The sequence below is a fragment of the Watersipora subatra genome, chromosome 1 (assembly GCF_963576615.1).
Source record: "Watersipora subatra chromosome 1, tzWatSuba1.1, whole genome shotgun sequence".
In the NCBI taxonomy this organism is placed as follows: domain Eukaryota; kingdom Metazoa; phylum Bryozoa; class Gymnolaemata; order Cheilostomatida; family Watersiporidae; genus Watersipora; species Watersipora subatra.
Genome location: NC_088708.1, coordinates 751,030 through 766,008, shown reverse-complemented (window position 1 = coordinate 766,008; position 14,979 = coordinate 751,030). Strand labels below are relative to the sequence as shown.

Genomic DNA, 14,979 nt, shown 5'->3' with positions numbered 1-14,979 from the left:
TCGTTCAAATAAAGTTTGTTATTAAAAAGAAGAAAGTAGGTAAAGATATTTGAAAACTGTTACAAATGGGAGTAAAATTTCTGGTTTAATATTTTGTGCAAACATTAATTTGATTGATTTACGCTGTTACTTAGAAATGGCTTTTGTAAACAAAGCCATGTGAATGCCAGAATTCTGGCCGATGGAGATTCTCACACACCCTACGCCATGCCTGAAAACCGACACTTGGGGTTCAAACTTCAAAGGGTTAAGGCTGTGAGCACAAATATCGGTTGTTAGAAAATAGTAAAAACAATAAATAAATTGAATAGAATTATAATTGCATTGTAAATTTTAAAATATGTCTGATGTTTGGAAATTTTAGACATAAAACCTGTATCAACAAACCCGATACTCGAAAAACCCGTTGGCCAAGAAGTACTCGTGCCATGCACTACTATGTACTCGATACTCGAACAGAAGCGTAAACTCTTTGGCCAAGAAGTACTTGTGTTAAAGCACTAGTGAAAACAGTTTCCACTGTGCAGAAACTCACCAATGACTTGATGTCTTGGTGTGGTAGGTCGAACTTGGCAAGTTGCCAACATGCCATCGGTAGTATAAATGACCCTTCACGTTTATTTACATGCCTAGTACAGCCGAGCGTTTGCCAATTGTCTATGATTACCGTCTAACCGCTAGATGATCCGTACTTTGCCTCGGCTATGTCCTAAACCACGCGCTACTTGTAAACAAGTGGCAACAAGACGGACCTGATGAATTTATGGTACCAATAACAATGGCATGTGTAGTCCACTGACCAATAGGCAACATAAATTGTGAGGAATTTTGAGTTCCTTCAAAACAACCCGCAACCACAAATATTTTATAAAAGCTACAATGGCTAGACAAGGAATCCTTAGCACACACGGTAACTATGGTAACTATTGTAACGCAACAATCTCTACTGTTATAAGAACTTTGTCAGTTCAGATCCACAATTGGAGGTTGAAAAAAATTGTGTGGTCACGGATTTGAACTCAGACATTCAGTTTAGCAGTCCGGCACTATTACATCTCATAGAAATCTAGACCTTTAATTGGAATCATGAACAAACAATCACGCGCAACTGTCCACGCAACTGTCGCTGTCCACAAAACTACCTTATAACCCAAAGAGCAACACCATATACCATTTGTCATCTAAAACACCACCGTTGTACTTCAGTTATTCCAGTAGCCGTTAAGGAGGGTGGCGAGCCTGCTAGCATTCCATGCCTCCTAGCATTCCAAGCAACACTGGTATTGACGTTCCTGACATAACATCGGTAAATGTTATTATTGTCATTATGTCATCATTATTGTTAACAACTTGTGTAATACATGTATTTTAAAACAAAACAGAAATTAGTTAGACCAGTTTAAGGGTCAATTTAATCTATGTTAAACTAGCGCCATATGTAACTCTAAACTTCATTTTATCAATTCGTAGCATAAAACAGAAGTGACAATAAAACTGCTCTCTCTGGATATCTCTGTTCTATTAGCTTAGTTTCTTACACGTAATTTCGTTTTTGTGTATAGTTTCAGGATAGATGTATTCATTTCAATTCTAAGTAGGCCTATATAGTTATCTGTAGTATTTAGACTCAAGTTTTTCATCGGAGTGGAATAAATTAAACGAAATCAGTTTATTCAAATAAGAAAAAGACTGACAGATGTAACAATGGAGAGGCTGTTCGTGAAGTGGCTATGAATGAAGCGTAAAAAGTATTACATACATTATCATTATTATTATCATTATTATTATGCATTATTATTATGCGTTATTCCTAGTCACACGCAGCCTCTTTATTCTCACTTGTTTCTGCATTTTTTGTGCATCACTTGCACTTTTCACCCCATGCTAACCCATATGCAGAATCGTACATAATTTAAAAAAGATGATGAGCAGATGTTTCTTGGTGGTTTAATAAAATTTCATGAATTAATTAAAGATTATGTGAAGAGGAACAGGGAAATACCAGCCAAATTTGCTACCTATAAGTACAATAAATGTTTCTAACTCAACCACAAGGTGCCCACAACAACATACTTAAAGGTTGACTTGCAACAAAATTCCCATTACAGTTATTTGGTATCAAAAGATTCACCATGTCTTACTCTGTTGTGTTGTAGGTGCCAAATATATGGGAATGTGATTACAAGCTCTTAAAAGCTCAAAAACGAAAAGCCGCTGTAGATTGGAATCTCTTTAGTTTGATGATGTAGTCATGACAGTTTGGTTATTGTCTCGTTACGTGATGTACTCACGCGAATTGAAAGGCCAATAAAAAGCTCGATCTAAAACTTCTCGTAGCACTAACTTGTGACAAACACTTCGGGTTTTACCAAAAACCCCGTATCTAATATAGATGCTCGCTACTTTACAGTTTTGTTTCGGCTTGGTCTAATCGTCAAGTCGTAATCTGATCATGGTACCCAATACTTCGCAAATAATTTTGCAGCACTTTTCGGTTATCACAGGTGACCAACAGGCTCGTCATGATTATCAGACAATGATATGTACTCTTTCGAGCTAAGGTTAAAAAGTTTAGCGAATTTTTCGGTAAGTTATAAGATATCAGTGCTAAAAGTGACAGCATTACAATGACGATAAAACAGACGCGTAAGAACAATAGACATGGTTTTATTGAATGCGTGAAGTATATTTGTGAAAATATTTCGACAAATGAGGTTGCATGAAAGTGTAAACAGAAGCCATCCTGTAACAACTATGTCCCATTTGAGCCGTTTTGGAAAGAGAATCCAAACTACAGCGGTCTCGTGTGGCTGCGATTAACTGTTCGTTTTTTAGCTTTTAAGAGCTTTTAATCACATTTCCATATATTCTGCACCTACAACACAACAGAGTAAGACATGTTGAATCTTTTGATATCAAATAACTGTAATGTGAAGTTTGTTGCAAGTCAACCTTTAAAGGAAACGGTGAAAGAAGATGCTGTTGAATAACTAGTCGATAGGACAGTGAACTATTGGCAGTCTCTGTTGGTATATTTCTGAATCTATTGGTCTCCATCAGTAAGGCATTGATGTTCAAACTATCTTGAATACTTTAGAGACTTGTGATACCTGCTGTAAGCCAGGCAAGTATGGCATGTCATTCAATACGAAACGATTAACGACAGAAAATGTAATTCTTTGGACTTAAGGAAGTCTATCATACTGACTTATCGGTAGTGAGCATCTATACCTGTTACAAGAAAGATTTTAAAGAGTAGCAACAGTGGTTAACTGTTAATTATATCTACTCCTTTTCACTTGGACTGACTGTTGATACATGTATAATAACACAGACATTCCATGGCAACTGTGAAAAGCTTGAGCTGAGGCCTTGATCTGAGCCTGTGCAAGAACTAATCTCATGCTTTGTTAGCACTGATTACTGATAACTTGCTACAAATACCGTATATCTTGCTGTATTCACTCATTGACAGGGCCTTACAGCTATTAACAGTATGAAAAGCTACTGCATTTGGAGTTGGACAATACAATTTTTACTGAACTCAAAGCGAAATAGTACGTTAGAATATTATCGTTGGTCCATTATCACACAATAAGAGTAATATACATAGTATTACAATAAGAGTAATATACACAGTATTACAATAAGAGTAATATACACAGTATTACAATAAGAGTAATGTACACAGTATTACAATAAGAGTAATATACACAGTATTACAATAAGAGTAATGTACACAGTATTACAATAAGAGTAATATACACAGTATTACAATAAGAATAATGTACACAGTATTACAATAAGAGTAATATACACAGTATTACAATAAGAGTAATGTACACAGTATAACAATAAGAGTAATGTACACAGTATTACAATAAGAGTAATGTACACAGTATTACAATAAGAGTAATGTACACAGTATTACAATAAGAGTAATATACACAGTATTACAATAAGAGTAATTTACACAGTATTACAATAAGAGTAATGTACACAGTATTACAATAAGAGTAATGTACACAGTATTACAATAAGAGTAATATACACAGTATTACAATAAGAGTAATGTACACAGTATTACAATAAGAGTAATATACACAGTATTACAATAAGAGTAATGTACACAGTATAACAATAAGAGTAATGTACACAGTATTACAATAAGAGTAATGTACACAGTATTACAATAAGAGTAATGTACACAGTATTACAATAAGAGTAATTTACACAGTATTACAATAAGAGTAATATACACAGTATAACAATAAGAGTAATTTACACAGTATTACAATAAGAGTAATGTACACAGTATTACAATAAGAGTAATGTACACAGTATTACAATAAGAGTAATATACACAGTATTACAATAAGAGTAATATACACAGTATTACAATAAGAGTAATGTACACAGTATTACAATAAGAGTAATATACACAGTATTACAATAAGAGTAATATACACAGTATTACAATAAGAGTAATGTACACAGTATTACAATAAGAGTAATATACACAGTATTACAATAAGAGTAATATACACAGTATTACAATAAGAGTAATTTACACAGTATTACAATAAGAGTAATGTACACAGTATTACAATAAAATTATACGTATATATGCGTATATAAAAGTACACAGTATGTTATGTGTTCTATAATTACTGGAGGCGCTTATATCACTCCATTACGACATTTTTGCCTTTCCATCCATCCCAACACCAGAACGAAGTAATATCGTACGACGAGGGCCCACTGTCCATTACTACTGACAGATGTGACAGCTCATTATCCAAACATCAACCATGTAGTACTGGTGAAAAGAAACACACAAAGTGACAATAATTTCATATCAATGTTATGGAAGATAGAACGATAGAATAGCTATTTTCTCTACTTTGCAATAATTTCTGCTGTTATACAGAATAAATGAGCTCAGTTCTACCTCGGTAGTATAAAGTTAACATAGTAACACTTTTGAAGATAGTCAATTACACATCACCAAATAAACCTAATGAAGCAATGTCTGAGTTGTCTGATTGGTGCCAACAGGTGAGAAAGTGCATTGTCTTCTTAAGTGTCAATCATGTTGTTAGTTGAATTACTGTCATCTGCCTATACACATGTTGCTGTTGCCTATAGAGCTAGTGAACAGCACCAGCTGCCCACCGCCCTCATAAATATCAAGCAAAATATCACGAAATCAAGAAACTGAAAGGAAAGATAGGAGGCACGAAAAGGTTAGAATCAATGTTGGCAGCTAATGTCATCACATTGACTGTGAGAAGTGAGAAGTTAGCCATGTCTACGCAACACCCAGCACCAGCCAGTACCGACTAGCACCAGCCAGTACCGACTAGCACCAGCTAGCACCCGCGAGTACCGACTAGCACCCGCGAGTACCGACTAGCACCCGCGAGTACCGACTAGCACCAGCCAGTACCGACTAGCACCAGCCAGTACCGACTAGCACCAGCCAGTACCGACTAACACCCACCAATACCGACTAGCACCAGCCAGTACCGACTAGCACCAGCCAATACCGTCTAGCGCCCGCCAAAACCGACTAGCACCAGCCAGTACCGACTAGCACCAGCCAATACTGTCTAGCACAAGCCAGTACTGACTAGCTCCAGCCAGTACCGACTAGCACCCGCCAATACCGACTAGCGCCAGCTAGCACCAGTCGGCTCTCAGAGACCACTGCTAGGCAGTGACATGGCAACTATACTATCTTTGTGCACAACTGTTAAAGGCAGTGTTAACACTGGCAAAGACTGACTACTCTAAATAACGCATGCTATCTCAACCATAATTTTGCCCATTCAAATTTACAGTGAGATGTCAATGCTTTAAGGAAGTCAATTAACAGGACTTACTTCTCTTAACATTGTTATGAATTTGGTTTGAAATTCAAATACTGCTAAATTATTTTTGTCTTGAAAAAAACTGATATGTCTAACATGATTAACTTTGACAACATGGTTTTTAACAAACACCGAATACTAAAAAAAGTCGTAAATTTGTGCGTTTGCATGCGTTGAAGCATGCTACAAAGGATCAATTTATAAAACATGGACATGCATAAAATATGTCAAGTTCAGAATAGAATATTATTAATTGATTCTAACAGTAAGAAGAAAACAAGAAAAAAATTTGACAGCTCCACTCACTGATGACATCCTTTATCAATACAGATATTTACTTGCGAGTAAATTCAAACACACGTGTTTACCGAAATTGATTTTATGTAAGGGTTATTTATTGTTTATTTTATATAAGGGTTATTCGTATAAACATCAACTAATACAGAATATAGTAAAACAAAAAGTTATACAACAGGCCTAAGATATAAGGTTAAAATTTAACCAATACAAAATAACTTGATGAAAATGTTTCCCCTTTTCCTGCTAAATAGCAAAAATTGTTCATTTTCCATTTTACCGCTAAGACGAAGAGCTAAGACGAAGCGCTAGTGAAAATAGTCAACACTAATGAATGTTGGTTAACTCGTAATGAATGCTAATTGTCATCGTACTTATATAAATACCAACATTGATAAAAAATACGCAGAAATTAGTCTTCTCAATAGATTTGATATTTCTTTGTGCTAATAGTTTCATACACGGTTTTGTCTCAATCAAGGTATCAGATGATGCAGGCTCTTCCTGAGTTCAGAGTTCAATTGAACGCGGGTGACTACATTTAGTATGTACTAGCTGTGCTACCCGGCGTTGCCCGGGTAGTAAAAAAGTCTTTGGACAGAAAATTTATTTGTATTTAACATATAATAACATTCGCCACTCTAACTTTCAAACTACATATCACGAGAGAAGTGCTTTGTGTAGTTGAAATAAATGAAGAGAGAAAAGAACTGTTAAGGTTTTCAAACCAATGTAAATTTAAAATTTCATAACTTTCAGCGACCTATATATTTTAATAACGTATACCTTAGGACACTATGTATTCGCGGCATCTAACTTTCGCGTTTTCGCGGTGTCATCCTCTCGCGAAAATTTAATGAGCGAAACTAAACTATCACAACGAACGAGCGAAAACGCAAAGTTAAATAGCTTTGTTCATTGATGTCCACAATAAAATCGTAATATTAGAAATGCAGGCAATTTTCGTCTGTGGTTGGGATAAATGGGAAATTTCTGGTAAACTCATTATAGCTAATACACCGACTGAGCAGCATGGCAAAGCAAATTAAGATTATATCAGTTTAGTCACTGGATTTGTAACTGATGAGGATGAAAGTCTGGTAGGTGAAGTCATAAAATTGAAGAATAATTATTGTAGTGATGAATTTTATTACCATCCAAAAACAATATCAACCATCATCAGGTCCAACCACATTATCTCTTTCATTGCCAACCATGTACAAATTCGTTACCGGCCTAGTGCCAGCCATTTTACCGAAATTGCCGATATTGCTTCATGATATGTATACAGTATTTTTTCAAGTTCTACTTTAATTATCTGTATAATCACGAAAATCTAAATTGACTATTGATGTCATCAACAACTAATTATCTGTTTCATGACTCGCGCGGGGTAGTTAATGAACTCACAGAAAAATGTTCGTTTTTAGATTAGAAATTCTCAAACAAAAGTTTAAAAGTGCTTCGTTGTTTTAGGCTGATTTTATAGAGAAATCTTCGGACAACACAGTCAATTTCATAAAACTCTTAAAGACCGTGGGTTATGTGGTCAACAAATAATAAAATCAGGTTACCACACAATTGCTGAGAAAGTCCAAAAATGCGTTTATGGCAGTGGCCCCTAGAAAACGCATAAATGCGTTTATGGCAGCGTAAGGGTCATACAGTTTTGGTTGTGAAGTTGGTTGTTACCTATCTATTTTCTTCTTCTTGGGATTCGAGTGTGAAAGTCACGGCGGGAGGGACCTAGACGTCATTGATAGTCTAAGAAACAAATGGCAGCAAGTGATCAAATTGAATTGTCGATCTCATCCACACATTTCAACCTGTGGTTTACAAATGCGAACTATTCCCAAATTGAATTTTTTTCTTATTAGTGAACTGGACCTGAGGAATGTAATGTTTTTTCCACTGCATTTATTTTCACATCACTATATTTTCGCACTCATCAGAGTCGCGAAATTAAGTTGCAGCGAAATTTTACTCTGTGTGCTACTCACGAAACTAAATACTAGCGAAATATAAGTGTCCTAGGGTAATGGAACCTCGGTTCTCGAGCATAATCTGTTCCAGAAGGTTGTTCGAGATCCGAAACAATTTTTCCCATTAAAATAAAATTGTGTAAATTTTAATCCGCTCCAAGGCGAGAAAACAACTTCGGTAAAGTATTTTTTCAACATTTTACATCATAAGCTGTACTTGCTAAGCTTGTAGTTGCTATTTTACACCATAAGCTGTACTTGTACCCAGGCGTTGCCAGAGTAATAAAAAAGTCTATGCACAGAAAATTTATTTGCATTTAACATTTAACAACATTTGCCATTCTAACTTTCAAAGTACATATCATGAGAAAAGTGTTTTGTGTAGTTGAAATAATTTGAGAAAAAATAAAAACAACTGCAAAGGTTTTCAAACTTTGTCAAACAACTTTTAAACTTCATATCATGAAAAAAATGTTTTGCGCAGGTCAAACAAATTAAAAAAAACAAAATGACTATAGAAGGGTTTAGATGTAAAAGTGAAATAATTAGCAAGTAATAGCTAAATTAAGTCTGTTTTGCTACGATTACAATAAGAGATGATTCGGTAATGATACAATTAATACGAACTGAGAAAACAAAATAAACATTCTGAATATGTTGAACTAATAATATAACAATTATTGCATAGAAGTGTGTGTGTAAAAAAGTTACTGTTCCACCAACAGCTACCCATCAAAACTCTGAATACGACGATACTGGTATGACGATATGTAAAAATGAGATGCAAGTGTCTTTGTCTGAACGAAGGTGAGAGAATCTAGATTCTAAAGGCTATTCCTGCTCGAGATAGCACAATTGACCCTGTGAAAAGTATTAACCTTAACGCCGAGTTAGCAATTGAACCCTAAGAAAAGCCGAAAATAGAGGTTCACAAAAACGCAAAAAAGGCATCATGTTTCACAGAGTTAATAGAATTTAATCGCCAAATTCTAATATCGAGAGAGTCTATTGTCGATATCGGTTGCCGAAAACAAATTAGCCCTAATACAGCGAGGACAAATAAGCATCGCGTGTCTTAGAGCTAAAAAAATTCATAGAGTTGTAATTATTACATCATATTTTGTGGGAAAACGGGAAAATGATGAATAGGTTATGTATAGAGGCGCCCTAACCAGAGATTCCAGTTAATGCGCTTTAGCGATGAAAGAAAAAACTACAGAGTAGCCGCACCCTTATATAAGCCGCATGGCTCAACTCATCAGAAACAAGTAGCGACCCATAGTCTGAAAACTAGAGAGTAGCCGCACCCTTATATAAGCCGCATGGCTCAACTCATCAGAAACAAGTAGCGACCCATAGTCTGAAAACTACAGAGTAGCCGCACCCTTATATAAGCCGCATGGCTCAACTCATCAGAAACAAGCAGCGACCCATAGTCTGAAAGGTGCGGTACTCCATAAGGTGGACCAACACACACGCACACACACAAATATACAGATAGATTTTTTGCCGTTTATATAGTAGATAGATGGCCTGCTATAGTACAAGCAGTACAATCAAACTTCCAAAGATCTCACAATGCAATTGTAAAGTGTGTTCACTTTATTAAACTCATTTTATTGAAAAAACTGATATATAGTATTACATTACTACAAGTACATCATATATAGTATTACATTATTACAAGTACATGATATATAGTATTACATTACTACAAGTACATGATATATAGTATTACATTACTACAGGTACATGATATATAGTATTACATTACTACAAGTACATGATATATAGTATTACATTACTACAGGTACATGATATATAGTATTACATTACTACAGGTACATGATATATAGTATTACATTACTACAAGTACATGATATATAGTATTACATTACTACAAGTACATGATATATAGTATTACATTACTACAAGTACATGATATATAGTATTACATTACTACAAGTACATGATATATAGTATTACATTACTACAAGTACATGATATATAGTATTACATTACTACAAGTACATGATATATAGTATTACATTATTACAAGTACATGATATATAGTATTACATTACTGCAAGTCCATGATGTATAGCATTACATTATAAGAACAGTAAAGTACAAGTAAATTTGCCTAATCCGTTCCAAGACTTTTCCAGACACACCCTTTTGGCTATTAAAAGAGGAAAAACTAGATTTGACTTTTTAAATTGTTGGCTGAACTGTAACTGCAGTATTACTGGTCTGCATCGACAACTTTTCTCTTATTTTTTCATAACTTTCACTCATTTTATGGTTTATGATAGCAGTAATTTTACAATAAATTAAGTACATTTCTGTGTTCATTTACAATTTGTTTATTTTCTAGACAGCAGTCTATTCTGCAAAAAAAATTAATAACAGATATTTTATACACCTACAATAAAGAAAAAAAAAATATTTTCACTATAATAACAGCGGTGTGTATCTGTCTGTCGTGTATCTGTCTGTCGTCTACTGGTCTCTAGGGTGTCAAGGTTAGAATAAAAGATCTTTCGACGATACACCAACTCGTCACATTCAGATTGATAGACCGACTGTGTAACACCTGCACCAATCGATCCCTTTTAAGTATTTATACACAATTGCGCAGCTACTTATCTGTTTCGTCAACACAACGGATGATGTATCACGGCGAACTATAATGTCATAGAACTTGTATATATAATAGAAATAACGCTATACGTTCGCCGTTTTGTCTCAAAAGTGCGATGAGAGCAACAAAGTGACATTTTAAGGCTAACTACAAGATGATCGTTAATCACATCGAATTCGAGAACTCGCCACAATTTGACACTTTACGTTGTATGCAATTTTTTAGGTAATACGAAGCAAAAACTTTAAATATATTTCATACATTATGTGGAATTTAAGTTATAGGAGCGTTTACTGTATCAAGGTGACAGGTTCATGGAAGCACATGTCAAAGAGGCAGGCTCATGGAAGCATATGTCGAGGTGACAGGCTCGTGGAAGCATATGTCAAGGTGACAGGTCATGGAAGCATATGTCAAAGCGACAGTTCAAGGGAACATATGTCGAGGTGACAGATTTTTGAAAGCATATGTCAAGATGACAGGTTCCTGGAAGCATATGTCAAGGTGACAGCTTCATGGAAGCATATGTCAAGGTGACAGGTTTATGGAAGCATATGTCAAGATGACAGGTTCATGGAAGCATATGTCAAGGTGACAGGTTCATGGAAGCATATGTCAAAGTGACAGGTTTATGAAAGCATATGTCAAAGTGACAGGTTTATGAAAGCATATGTCAAGGTGACAGGTTCATGGAAGCATATGTCATGGTGACAGGTTCATGGAAGCATATGTCAAGATGACAGGTTCATGGAAGCATATGTCAAGGTGACAGCTTCATGGAAGCGTATGTCAAGGTGACAGGTTTATGGAAGCATATGTCAAGATGACAGGTTCATGGAAGCATATGTCAAGGTGACAGGTTCATGGAAGCATATGTCAAAGTGACAGGTTTATGAAAGCATATGTCAAAGTGACAGGTTTATGAAAGCATATGTCAAGGTGACAGGTTCATGGAAGCATATGTCATGGTGACAGGTTCATGGAAGCATATGTCAAGGTGACAGGTTCATGGATGCATATGTCAAGGTGGCAGGGCAGGTTCATGGAAGCACATGTCAATGGTAAAGACTCATGAAAACATAACAATTCGACTATAAGTAATTACATGTAGTTGACCGGAAAACCTTGTAAAATTTCATCTAATGCACTAGGTCCCACTAATGATGAGGTGTAAGGGGTGTTGTCATATAGCAATTGAGCTAGGTTGCGGTATGCAAACAGCTCCAATATTTGGACTGTATGACGTACTGCAGAACTTAGCGTGGGATGCATGGTACACATAACAGAGCTGAATCCTGACAATAATTGGCTTTTCATCGCTAAATTCATAAATATAAAATGAATTCACACATCATACACATGGAATTTTGTATGATGGTTACACTGTAGATTTCATCAAAGACTTTATGGCAATTGTTTTAAACAACTACAGTGAAGACATGATGGGATTGATTACAAAATGCAATAATTAACAATAACCATCGCATAGAATAATTTCTGATCGTAGAATAACAATCGATTGTTGTTACAGCCTTTATAATTGCGCTAATGTATTTCACTGACTCCTATGAGAAAGCTGTTCTAAAGATCCTATCGTCAGCGATTCGCGAAATATACTATTAAAATGTGTGTGACTCAGGACAGCAGTTGGACAGCAGAATCAAAGGAGACACCTGCTCGAGAATGGAGAGTAGAAGGGTCAAATTGGAAAGGTCAAATTGGAAGGGTCCAATCGGAAAGGTCAAACAAGAGGCAAGCTCGTGTAAACAAAGTGTATCATAACCAGTAGAAAACAAACCATAGGCTAGTTGCATCACTTTACTTTTCACTATGCACTAAATCATAGATGATAAATAGATAGATTGAGCTGCCAGCAAAATGTGATCTAGACTAACTCCAGCTGAGCCCTTCCAGTATGCACTGGATGTCTCAAATTCCACATTCAGATATAGCATAGCAACGACACCTCAGCTATATACGGTGTTCTAGAGAGACTGCTTGCAATCTTTTGTACAGCAAGGCGAAGGGAGTACCTTCTATTTTATCGCTACGGGTCATTGCTGGCAGATGACCATGACAGCCATCCTCACTGCATCAAGCATCTCCTAACACGAGTGACTTGTGTAAGTCACTCGGACAAAGCTCATAGACATTTCAGTAAACTGGACCAGTACTTGATGGTAATGAGATGGCTGTGAGATTATAGTTGGGAGGATTTAAATGGTTGAAGGAGAGTTCACACCGAGCCCTACCATCATTGGTCATAGCAGATGCAAACTATAATCCCCAACCCATCATTAACACGACGAGTGATTTATTGCACCACTTATGGCAAAACACGAGGCAAAAAAATATTCATTATTCATCAAACTCTGCGATCCACTGCAGAGAATATTCAACTCTATTTACAAAGACTGAATATAAATCGACACATGCATGTAATGTAGTGTAGTGAAATTGGTCATCTACCACCATATGCGTGGTATATGGTACGGTGACAAGATAAAGCTCGCAATGCAGGTTGCCATTATTCATGAGCACTCTCAGGGTACATCATAATCTCGTGGACAGTGAATCAAGACTTGCCTATCTGTTCTAACCTACGGTTTATTGTGCAATCTAGGGCTACTAATGCATTCTATAGCCTATACATGATGATAAGCTTATATGCTCGAGATGATTGGCCACAATCTCCAAATGATAAAGTTTTGATACCAGCTTTGGAGGCATCCATAGATTATTCACGGCTGACCACTCAATGCTGACCACTCATTGCTGCCTACTTACTGCTGACTAACCACTCCTGACTAACAACTGCTGACTAACCACTGCTGACTAACCATTGCTGACTAACCACTGCTGACTAACCACTGCTGACTAACCACTGCCGACTACCCACTGCTGACTAACCACTGTTGACCAACCACTGCTGACTAACCACTGCTGAGTAACCACTGCTGAGTAACCACTGCTGACTAACCACTGTTGGTCCACTCAATGCTAACCACTGAATGTTGACCAATCAATACGATAGCTCCAACTACCTTCGACATTCTAAATTTCTGCAAGCCAAAACTTCATATTTGGCCAGAACTAATGGGACAGGAGTGTTACACCATAACGTTCAACAGTAGCATACAGTGGTACAGATATGATAGGTACAGGAGTGTTAAACACCCACAGTTTAACAGTAGCAAACAGTATATGATAGGTACAGGAGTGTTACACGTCCACAGTGCAACAATAAGAAAAATGACTTAACAGTCTGAATTTCAAAGTTATGGTTCTCAGCAAGACGAAAGTCAGTGAAGAAAGAGAGTAACTTTGTCAGCAAAAGCATCATCGACGATCAGAGTATACCATCTAACAGTTAGATATTGCTGCTGATGCAGCCAAGTTAACAGAGGCTACTCTGTTAACTTGGCTGCATTACTTGGCTGCAACTAAATTAACTTAATGCATCACTGTTAACAGACCCAGAGAACTCCTTTCATTCGCGCACTGGGCACATACAAAGAGAAACCATGGTCACTGGGCACATACAAAGAGAAACCATGGTAAATAAATCGAAACATGATCGAACCGTTGTATCAAACTGCGAATTGTTTACTCCTTCCCTCAACCAAACAGATCTAGTCTGTGTGGCTAAACAAAATTGGTCATTCCAATGAAGAGAAAGACAGGCTTCTATTTATTGGCATCAGTAGAAGACAATAGGTCACTGCCCAGGCAGGTAGGTAGGTAGGTAGGTAGGTAGGTAGGTAGGTACCTTCATATTGTAAGAACGCAAAGATAGAGCAAGACCTGCGCAGTATTAAACTCACCATCTCCGTAGAATAATATTCCTCGCCTTCAGCTGATCAGTGCAAACGGATTTAATCAGACACTAGTAGTTGCCAATTTACTAGTACAAGTCAATGTGAGTGTTAGTAGTAAGCGCGCTTACTTAGCCTAGATAGTCGCGAGCACTGGTCTTGCTAGTTTATAGCTAGTAACAATTATGTTATGTTATGCAGCTGTTAGCCAACCAGGGATTAGATTGCTCGGCGAGTTGAATGTTTGTAAAAGCAGTCGATTGTATGATTCATTGATCCATGGAAGCGCTACGCGCTCAATATTGTACAGCGTAGAGGCTGCGCTGGACAAGCTGGACCTATACCCTAGTTACATTCGATTAGCTTTC

At 36.6% G+C, this 14,979-nt stretch overlaps 1 protein-coding gene across 2 annotated transcripts in view; it reads right to left on the bottom strand.

Moving 5' to 3' along the window:
• LOC137385734 (serine-rich adhesin for platelets-like) overlaps nucleotides 1–14,716 on the bottom strand; it is a 68,236-nt gene extending 53,520 nt beyond the window's left edge. For both annotated transcript variants that reach the window (XM_068072270.1, XM_068072272.1), the window contains exon 1: nucleotides 14,621–14,716. The gene's annotated coding sequence lies outside the window, so the exon portion shown is untranslated. The remainder of the gene's footprint in view (nucleotides 1–14,620) is intronic.
• Nucleotides 14,717–14,979: the final 263 nt, after the last annotated feature.